Source organism: Lepus europaeus, chromosome 9, assembly GCF_033115175.1.
Source record: "Lepus europaeus isolate LE1 chromosome 9, mLepTim1.pri, whole genome shotgun sequence".
NCBI lineage: Eukaryota > Metazoa > Chordata > Mammalia > Lagomorpha > Leporidae > Lepus > Lepus europaeus.
In genome coordinates, this window is record NC_084835.1 from 107,490,644 (window position 1) to 107,501,676 (window position 11,033).

General features: G+C 42.0%; 1 pseudogene; it reads left to right on the top strand.

Moving 5' to 3' along the window:
* The first annotated feature begins 10,490 nt into the window (after nt 1–10,490).
* Nucleotides 10,491–10,712, top strand: LOC133767400 (U2 spliceosomal RNA; annotated as a pseudogene).
* The last annotated feature ends 321 nt before the right edge of the window (nt 10,713–11,033 follow it).

Consider the following 11,033-nt stretch of genomic DNA (forward strand, 5'->3'; position numbering starts at 1 on the left):
CCCACATCACATTCACTGTTTTGAGATGGTCGCCACTCAGTAAGCAGCCAAATCTCATGTGGCAGGTTGAGGAGGATTTTTTTCCTGATTAGAAACTAATTTCATACAGAACAGTGATCCTCAAGTTTTTCTCTCTTTTTTTTTAACCTTTACCTGTTTATTTGAAAGGCAGAGCCACAGAGAAGCAGAGAGAGAGAGAGAGAGAGAGAGAGAGAGAGAGAGAGAGACACACGGGGGAGAGAGAGAAGAGGGAGAGAGAGGGGGAGTGGAGCTTCACTGCCCAGATGCCTGCAATGGCCAGAGCTGAGCTGATCTGAAGCCAGGAGCCAGGTGCCTTTTCTGGGTCTTCCATATGGGTACAGGGGCTGCTCACCCCTTTACCATCTTCAGGTGCTGCCAAACTTTTTATTTGCTAATAATATTCCTTGCATATAAATTGCATGATTTTTTTCCTTCTGAACTGCTCTTAAATATGCAAATATTTGAGTATTAATTCCTTCTAGAATACATTAAGAATATTTTGTCCTATTTCATAACTTTTAACTTCATTATTATTTGAACTCAGATCTAACTTTTGAAAATGACACATAGTTTTTATGCCATGTTTTGCTCCATCACAGTCCATCCTCAAAAATTTACCATATTTTTTGTTCTTTATGGTGTTTTTGTGTACATATATTTTATATAAAATATGTGAGACTGCTATATGAGAATTTTTTTATATTGGATAGGTTGTTGGCTTTATGACATTTTCCCACATTGTTTTGAAAGGATTCCTTTAATTTAAACTAAAGTTTTGCCACCTGCTGGTTTTGGTCTGTCATACCCATTGATTTATTGAGGTAGACCATTCATAGTGTGGGTGTATGAACACTTTCCCAAGCGTGCATGAAAGCTGGAATGTAATTAACTTAGCATTCCTTGGCTTCTTCACTCCTTTTCCATTTTCTTTACATAGAAGAATCATTTAACAGTCTCATCAAGGCATCCAATTTGTTTGACTTAAATTCTACAGCTAACATCCAGATGTTTTTATGTTGGCTTCTAGCTGGGAGGGCTATTTTAAAAATTAGACTTGTGAGAACAATTTCAAGTATATGAATAATTGAACCTCTCATTATCTCAATAAGGTTAGTATTTTTCATAAATAAACAGAATGTTTCATTTAGCTTTTAATCTACATGCCCAGAAGTTAATTATTCTCAATTATAAGACATCCTATTAATTATAGTTTTCCCTTTTAAATCTTTAATTATTTGAATTATTTGATTTTTGTCGACACGAAGCCATCTGCTGTAGCGAGATGCTTTTGCACCCTTGTGGTGCCTGTTCGTGCTCTGCTAAGCTCTGCTTGTATCTTGTGCTGTTTTCAGTACATGAGCCCATACTTAAGATTTACTGTGTCAGTTTTTTATGACCCATATAGAACAAGAGATAAAAGACATAATTTTTCAGCTTTCTTCTCACATGCTATGTGCTTTTAAAACTTATTTTTAAAAGATTTTGTTTTCTTGTACTAGACTGTGAATTCCAGGAGGAATTTTGTTCAGTGGCACACAGTAAGCTTTCAATAAATATTTGCACATGGATGGGTGAATAAATGAATGTATCTTAAATCCATGGCATGGGCAAGTAGCAGTTTTAGACTAGTGGGGTTTTTCAAAGCAATGTGATAACAAAGTTGTCAAAATACAATTTTCAGAGGCCGGTGCTGTGGCGCAGCGGGTTAAAGCCCTGGCCTGAAGTGCCGGCATCCCGTATGAGCACCAGTTCGAGACCCGGCTGCTCCTCTTCCGATCCAGCTCTCTGCTGTGGCCTGGGAAAGCAGTAGAAGATGGCCCAAGTCCTTGGGCCCCCGCACCCACGTGGGGGACCTGGAAGAAGCTCCTGGCTCCTGGCTTTGGATCTGCACAACTCCGGCCGTTGCGGCCAACTGGGGAGTGAACCAGCAGATGGAAGACCTCTCTGCCTCTCCTCTCTCTGTGTAGCTCTGACTTTCGAATAAATAAATCTTTAAAAAATACAATTTTCATAAAGTTAAAAAACTCATGATTCTCATAGAGAAACAGGGTGAGAACCTGTCAAAGGTTGAATCAGACAGTACCATATACCCACGATGTTAAATAATCCTGGAATGCACTTGTTAAATACATGCTCCATAATATTAAAAGGATTTGCCATTCTCCTTGTGCCTTATTTGGAAGGACATTTTCTCTTTACTTAATAAATGAGTGAGATGGAAATATTCCATTATTTTTCAGTATGACCCTTGATTTTATCATAATTTCTCCAGTCAAATCACTAATGTGATGTCACAGACTTGAAAGGGGCCACATTTAAATGGATCAGAATATGTACTTGTACTTTAATAATCCTTAAACCCTACAGTAAGATCTTTAACACTACATTAAGATCTAGTAGTAAGATCTTAAGTGCCAATAAAGAAGTCATTCTTTTGTTTAGGATTGAAATAAAAAGCAAAATTCACACCCACCTGATTGGGCATTGGCAAAGGATTCTGTGGCCTTGGGCAAACAGCAGTAATCTTCTGCTGGCTGGGCCTAATCGGGTCCATTTGGGCAAGACAAGAAATCCCTGAAGGAAAAGTAAACTGGAAATAGGAGAACAGAGCTGCTGAGTGCGAATTTGGATTAGGGATACGGTAATCTTTAGCTTGAAAATTTAAAAAAGAAAATTAATTCCAATAGTGAATAAGGTTACCTAAACAGTGATGCTTTTCAAATTTTCTTTTTATTTGAGAGGCAGAGAAAGAGCAAGTGAGCAACCCTCTAGTTCACTCTTCAGATGCTCGTCGAGATTGGGAGTGGGGGTTTGTGAAGGTAATCAAGCCAGTTAGGTTTTCCCATGTTGGTGGCAGGGACCCCACTACTTGAACCTCTCAGGGTCCTCATTAGCAAGACCACAACTGGAAACAAATTGACATTATGTTATGGATTATGACTTGTATGCTTTGAATATTATGAGGGAGTTCTGTTTCCTGTAGAGATCACTTTTGTTAGCACCAACATATCAAAATAGTAGCTTGTAAAGTAAAACCAAACTGCTCCTTTAGCAATGGCTGCTTTTTTTTTAAAAAAAGACTTATTTAGTTATTTGAAAGGCAGAGTTACAGAGTGTCAGAGGCAGAGAGAGAGGGAGAGACTGGTCTTTCATCTGCTGGTTCCCTCCCTAGATGGCTGAAACTGCTGGAGCTTTGCCGATCTGAAGCCAGGAGCCAGGAGCTTCTTCCGGGTCTCCACATGGGTGCCGGGGCTCAAGCACTTGGGCCATCTTCCACTGCTTTCCCAGGCCATAGCAGAGAGCTGGATCAGAAGTGGAGCAGCTGGGACTCGAACCGGCGCCCATATGGGACACTGGCACGGCAGGCGGCAGCCTTACCTGCTATGCCTGCTACGCCACAGCGCCGGCCCCATTACTTGGTTCTTGTGATTGTCCCTGCAAACCAAATGTGTGGGGTTGTTCTCTCATCCTTGTATAAAATTCTGCAAAGGCCCTACTTCTCCTCTGGGCGTGACCAGATAATACCTTTAGGGACTTTGATTCCCTCAAGGTAGTCTAAGTTCTGTGATGAATATGTCCACTTAAACATCCTCAGCACCTGGTCTGGAGATCATAGTTTGTGCAAGTGAGACACCTCCAGCATCAAACATTGCTACACTGGGGTGGGGGATAGTTCTCAGGCCTTAACACTGTCCCCTTGTAACCTAACATTCCTGGTGGGAATTTGATTAATTACTCCATTGGCAAGCGTTCCTTTATCATTTACTAATGATGTAATATTTAGGAGGACAAGATTAGTATTTAGAAAATAGTTACAGTGTTTCTCTAGGAATATTGCACTTGCAATATCAGTGTTAAATTATATAATGGCTTATAGATTGTGCTTGGGTTAGGAAAGCTGAAGGAAGTCAGGGAGGCTCAGGCTTCCACCAGCATAGCAGATGAAGGCAGCTTCTATTGGTATTTTCTGGAAACTGTTTCACCAAGCTTCTAATCACCTTCTGCTTGCACAGTGCAATAGACTGTCTCCTGTGTTTACTTTACTCGTGCTCTTGGCAGCGTTTGACACAAATGACTGCTCCCTTTTTGAAACAGTCAGCATTGTTTGGCTTCCTTTGCACATTTTAGTTCCTTGAAATATTCCCACTCAGTAAGGTCCCCTTTTACTCATTGGCATGCTTCAAGATTATGCCCCCACCCTCTCAGGCTACACGTTCTCTAGTGGCCACCTCACTCATGGCCGTCTTTGCTATTGGTTCACATTTCAATCACTTCCCCAGTCCTCCCTTTCGAAATTCTAAGCCCTTCCTTCAGATCCACTTCCCTAGTTTCCTAGCAGATGATTCCATTTGGAAATCTCATGAGAATTAAAAAAAAAAAAAAACAAAAAAAAAAAACAACTTTGTGTCCTAAATGGAACTTGTCACATCTCTACTTCCAAATCTCTTTACTCTCCTGTAATTCTTACTGTACTACTTCTCTTTAGCTGTATTGAATGCTTGTTTTATGATGTTATCTGGACTGGGGAAAAAAGCCTACTTGCTCCCCAAAATCCAGTTATCAGGATTGTCCAGCTCCTAAGATGCTTGGGCCATGGAGCTGATTGTCTGTGTCTGAATCTTGGTTTTCCTAGAGAGAGAGCTCCTGAAACTTTCCTTCTTAAAACTCTGTTGGGCTGCTGCTGCTGCTGCTGCTGCTTCTTCTTCTTCTTCTTTTTTTGACAGGCAGAGTTAGAGAGAGAGACAGAGAGAGAAAGGTCTTCCTTCCGTTGGTTCACCCCCCAAATGGTTGCTATGAGCCAGGAGCCAGGTGCCTCCTCCTGGTCTCCCATGTGGGTGCAGAGCCCGAGCACTTGGGCCATCCTTCACTGCCTTCCCGGGCCACAGCAGAGAGCTGGACTGGAAGAGGGGCAACCGGGACAGAACCAGCGCCACAACCGGGACTAGAACCCGGGTTACCGGTGCCGCAGGTGGAGGATTAGCCAAGTGAGCCGTGGCGCTGTCCTCTGTTGAGCGTCTAAATGAGAATAAGAACAATCTCACAGGACTGGTGTAAAGATGAAATGGCTGAAAATATATGACGCACATAGCATAATGGTTACTATTATTTTATTGTTGGTGATGTTATTGAATAGTTTTAGCTTGTTCATTTAAAAAATCATTCAATCTGGCATTCCCTCTTAAAATATGTCACCTATAATCACAAAATTATATCCTGTGGTATCCATTTGCAAGGAACAAAAGATTAACCTGATTAACCAGCAACTAATCATAACAATTATGATTTATTATTTACTGTGTCCCATGCACTTGGCTAAGTGCTTTTGATTTCACTTATTCCTCATAATAGTTGAGCAGTTACTACCAGTTATTCAATAAACAAGAAAAGCCGAGGCACATGAAGCTTAACCAACTTCAGTAGCTTCCATTTTTCATACTAAGTGGTAGAAAACTCTCTAAAATTCAGGTCATAAATATTTACTATACTAATTATGTTGTCCTGGCAAGGGTAAAAACCTTCTCAGAAGGTGAGATAGAACAGACTTTGAGACTAAAAAGCTAAGAATGGTTTACGTTACTGAATATTGGTCAACACCTTGTATAGAGGAGAGAGACTTGAGCTCTATGGAGGCCAGGATTCAGTAGGAGGGAACTTTAATCACAGGAATAATTGAACTCTAGAAATCTGGATTACCTAGATCCCAGGACCATCTCGGATGTTAATATTTTGATGGTTTCTTTGAAACACGACCAGTTAATTAAAAAATTAAGTAAGCATTAGAGACATTAATATTCTGGGTGCTATAAAGATCGATACTGTATTCATTTTTTGTAACTAAGGATGTTTGACAACATCCTTATTATGTGGATGGCATGATTAATAGCATCAATCTGTGCTAGGTAGTTAGTGTTAAATCTCATATCGTTGTAGGAGAGCAGTGAATTTTAATACATTGCCAGAATACGAAGGCCTGTGAGAACATTGGACAATTAATGATAGCCAATTTTACATTAGGTCTATAGCTGCATTAATACTCCAAACACGGTTAACTGCTTAAGCTCCCTCGTGGACATCTGTAAACACAAACAAAAGTGAATACTGTTTATTTAGCTTGGGCTGCCATGGCAGAATACGTGTGGGTGGCTTAAAGAAGGGAGACTCATTTGTCCTCAGTTCTGCAGACTAAAGTCCAGGTCAAGGTGCCATCAGGATTAGTTTCAGATAGCTGTCTCCTCATGGTGTCCTCACACGGGGTTGGGGGAGAGCTCTATTGTCTCCTCTTGTAAGAATACCAATTTTAGGGTGGGCGTTCGGTGTGGTGGTTAAGATGCGGTTTGAGATGCCAGCATTCTAAATTGGAGAACTTGGGTTTGAGTCCTAGTCCTGCTTCGGATCCACCCAGGCAACAAGTGGTGGCTTATGTATTGGGGTCCCTGTCATGCATGTGGGAGATCCAGATTGAGTTCCTGGCTCCTGGTCCCCAGCTGGTGGGGACATTTGGGCAATGAACCAGCGGATGAAAGATCTCTTTTTTTTTCCTCTCTCTTTGCCTTTCAAATAATAATAATAATAATAATAATAATAATAATAATAATAGAATAGCAGCCTTATTGGGTTAGGACCTTACCCTTGCAATCTCATTTAGCCTCACTTACTTCTTTTAAGGCCCTGTTTCCAAATTTAGTCCCAGTAGAGGTCAGAGCTTCAACATCTGTGTGTGTGTGTGTGTGTATGTATATGTGTATGAGAGAGAGAGAGAGAGAGAGAGAGAGAGAGAGAGAGACACACACAGAGAAAGAGAGAAACAGTCCAGAATACATTGAAATCCACACTGGAGCCAGGAATGCTCCTGTGCACAGGGGTGATGAGGATCCAGGGCCCTGGGCTTACAGTCTAGGTTTGAATTCTAGTTCTGCAGGAGACAGAGAGCTCCTGAAACTTCCACTCTTACAACTGCCTTCTAAATGGGGATGTGAACAATCGTATCTGTGTCACAGGATTGCTATAAAGATTCAATGACCTGAAACACACAAAGCACATAGAATAATAGTTACTATGGTGTTCTTATTGGTGTTAGATAGGTTTTAACTTTTGGCTAAATCAGGCAATGTGTTTTATACTAGAGCTTGAAAAAAATATAAAGAATGTTATAGGAAGGTAGAATTGACATCAGAAATAGTAAAAAGATCTTATGGGACAAGGAATTTATTTAAAGCATAAAGGTCAACTTGTTTACCTTTTTGTTTTGAAGAAGTAAGAATACATTTTTAAAATATTCTGAGAAATAGTTGACTTTACTTTAGCTGCTTGTGTGAAAAATGTCAACCTTATAATTTTACCTTGAAATATGTAAATAGAAATCAGTGTTTGAAAGGGATGAAATTCTGGCTGATGTGCAAAAGTAACATATTGTTATAATTTTTCATGAAACTATATGTAATAGATGTTAAATTAGAACTTTAGAAAAATATGTGGCATTAACATATAAATCCTGACATTGTTTAAATAACAATAGGCGTTTGTGATACGTTCACAGCCCCTGATGAAGCAGTGAATCAGGATATTCCTAGAGATGAGTTAAATGATTTTCTGGAAGGAGTTACACTGGGAACTTCAGAATGTTCACAGAAAAAAGAATTCAAAGAGAAATTTATTTTGGGGTAGAATTTTTGGAATTCATGTATAGCCATTCCTAATACTCATTTTCATGAACTCTTTGAAGACTCCTGGAATTAATATATTAACAATACATGAGGGCCGGTGCCGCGGCTCACTAGGCTAATCCTCCGCCTGCAGTGCTGGCACTCCGGGTTCTAGTCCTGGTTTGGGCACCCGTTCTGTCCCGGTTGCTCCTCTTCCAGTCCAGCTCTCTGCTATGGCCCGGAAAGGCAGTGGAGGATGGCCCAAGTGCTTGGGTCCTGCACCCGCATAGGAGACCAGGAGGAAGCACCTGGCTCCTGGCTTTGGATTTTCTCTCTGTCTCTTTCTCTCTCACTGTCTAACTAACTCTGCCTGTCAAAAAGAAAAAAAAAATACATGAATGATTGAAGAGGATGGAGTAGGGGTCATAATGTTGTCTGTGACCTACCATCACTTCTCTTACATTGTTTTCTTTAGATGTAGATCACTATGTCCACCTTACATTCAAGAACAGGCTCTGAGTTTTCTGGAGTGAATTATCAATAAATTCGCAGACATATTCTAAAACCACGCAACATGATGAGGATGCACTTTTCTCATCTTGCCCAGCCTGTACCCTCTCAACAGCATAGTTGAGGGATTAACGTGTCACCTTCCCAATAGAAGAGCATCTGAATATGACATAGCTTTAGGAAGTAGAGATAGAAGAGAAGGAAGCTGGCAGCATCAGAATTCCTAGATCTTATCCATGTTAGTTTGTATCTGTGTGTGGAAGAGGAGGCATGAAGATTTTAAGGGAATTAGACGGAGGTTGGATACATAAATTAAAAAAAAAAAAAACAGAAAGCATCTTTCTCTGTTTTCCTACTGGCTTTACTTCAAATCTCTGAGCAAATAAAAGTTTAATTATGTGAACTTAAAGATAATTTTTTTCCAGCTTTATTTTGGTTTCATAGTACATCCAATCTTCGATCCTTAGAGGTGCTCAATATTGGCTAGATTTGATGCTGAGACACATTGTTAGCTAAGCCCACAAGACAATATTTATCATTAGGTCAGAAAAGAGACTCTGAAAAGAAAATTTCAGTTTGCTAATAGAACCCAAGTAAGTTTTTTTGATGGTGAATATAGATTGATACTCAAGAAGTAGCTGGTTTTATGAGAAAATATTACTTTTTGGGAAGACATGGTTTAGCACTTTTAAAGAAGTGACAAATTGTTACTGCAGTCTAAAGCTTGTGTAGGTCAATAAGAGGATTTGCATTGTCATGGGCAATTACTCCTTTTCTTTTAAAAAAGATTTATTTTATTTATTTGAAAGGTAGAGTTACAGAGAAAGAGAGGAGAGATCGAGAGATCTTCTGTCCACTGGTTCACTCCTCAAATGACCTCAATGGCTGGGGCTGGACCAGGCTGAAGCTAGGAGCTAGGAGCTTCATTTGCATCTCCCATGTGGGTTCAGGGCCCCAAGGACTTGGGCCATCTTTGCCGCATTCCCAGGTGCATTAGCAGGGAGCTAGATCAAAAGTGGAGCAGCCTGGACCTGAACAAGTGCCCATATGGAATGCTGGTATTGCAGGTGGTGGCTTAACCTGTTCTAGGCAGCTATTTCTTCAAATTTTCTCTCAATCACAAACCTGCCAACTTTGTCTACTTTTCACATAGGACATATTCTCATTGTTAACGGTGTTAACTGTGTCTCTTGATCATGTTCCCTTTATCCAGTCTTCTCAACTTAGAGCAATGCTGCTACAGAGCAGCTTTTTCTGGTTGGTAGAGAGCAGCACCTGCCTTTGGTATCCTTGGTGAAGGTTCTGACTGTGAGCTTTCTTTCTTTCTTTTTTTTTTTTTTTTTGACAGGCAGAGTGGACAGTGAGAGAGAGAGAGAGATAGAGAGAAAGGTCTTCCTTTTGGGCCGGCGCCGTGGCTCAACAGGCTAATCCTCCGCCTTGCGGCGCCGGCACACCAGGTTCTAGTCCCAGTCGGGGCACCGATCCTGTCCCGGTTGCCCCTCTTCCAGGCCAGCTCTCTGCTGTGGCCAGGGAGTGCAGTGGAGGATGGCCCAAGTGCTTGGGCCCTGCACCCCATGGGAGACCAGGAGAAGCACCTGGCTCCTGCCATCGGAACAGCGCGGTGCGCCGGCCGCAGCGCGCTACCGCGGCGGCCATTGGAGGGTGAACCAACGGCAAAAAGGAAGACCTTTCTCTCTGTCTCCCTCTACTGTCCACTCTGCCTGTCCAAAAAAAAAAGAAAGGTCTTCCTTTTGCCGTTGGTTCACCCTCCAATGGCTGCCGCGGTAGCGCGCTGCGGCCGGCGCACCGCGCTGTTCCGATGGCAGGAGCCAGGTGCTTCTCCTGGTCTCCCATGGGGTGCAGGGCCCAAGCACTTGGGCCATCCTCCACTGCACTCCCTGGCCACAGCAGAGAGCTGGCCTGGAAGAGGGGCAACCGGGACAGAATCCGGCGCCCCGACCGGGACTAGAACCCGGTGTGCCGGCGCCGCTAGGTGGAGGATTAGCCTAGTGAGCTGCGGCGCCGGCCCTGTGAGCTTTCTTACGTCCAGTGACTGAGCCCTTTCAGATGTTCAGAGGTCTGCTTCTCTGTAGCTTTCCAGAGCTTCACATTGCGTTTTGCTCCTTCAAGATGCTTATTACTTAACTACTGCCTGTTCCCAGATATTCCTTCAGTCTATCACCTGGAGATCACCAGCCCCTCAACATCCTACTGGTTGGTGTTAGGAGAAAAAGCACATGAACAGTTCACAAAAACCATGTTTGATGAGTAACCTTCCAATTCATACAGTATGTTCGCGTTTTAGGTGAGTGCCTCATCGCTTCTCGGTCTTTTGGCTCAGACCCAGTGGAGTATCTGTTCTGATCAGTTTAAGTGAGTGCACAACAAAGCAGGATGACCCAGATTAACCTCTGGATGATGGATTGTAGACTTCTGAGAGACGTAATAAAGAAGAATAATGAAATTTGAGTCATATCAAAGAAATATTTGGGTGAATAAAATGAGTTTTTTAATCCTACATTTTATAGTTCAAATTAATTTCTAGGCTGTTGAATAATTGGACTATCCAGTTGTCTGAAGGCAGACTGAAAATGTTAGAATAAGGAAAATGAAGACGGATGTCTCATCTCTCACCAGGCTACAATCCTTGGAATCCCATCTTTGATTCTTTCTGCACATCGTCTCACACCCCTTAGCTAATCCATACCTTCCCGTGGTAAAACTTTGGGGGTTAAACTCTGCATGAGTTTGTGGGGACAACTCCTCCATCCATAGTCTCAATCTTTCTGCTATGCCTCAGCCATGCCAAGCTTTTTCCTGAGCCAAGACATTTCTTTCTGCTAGGTGGGGGTGAGGGAG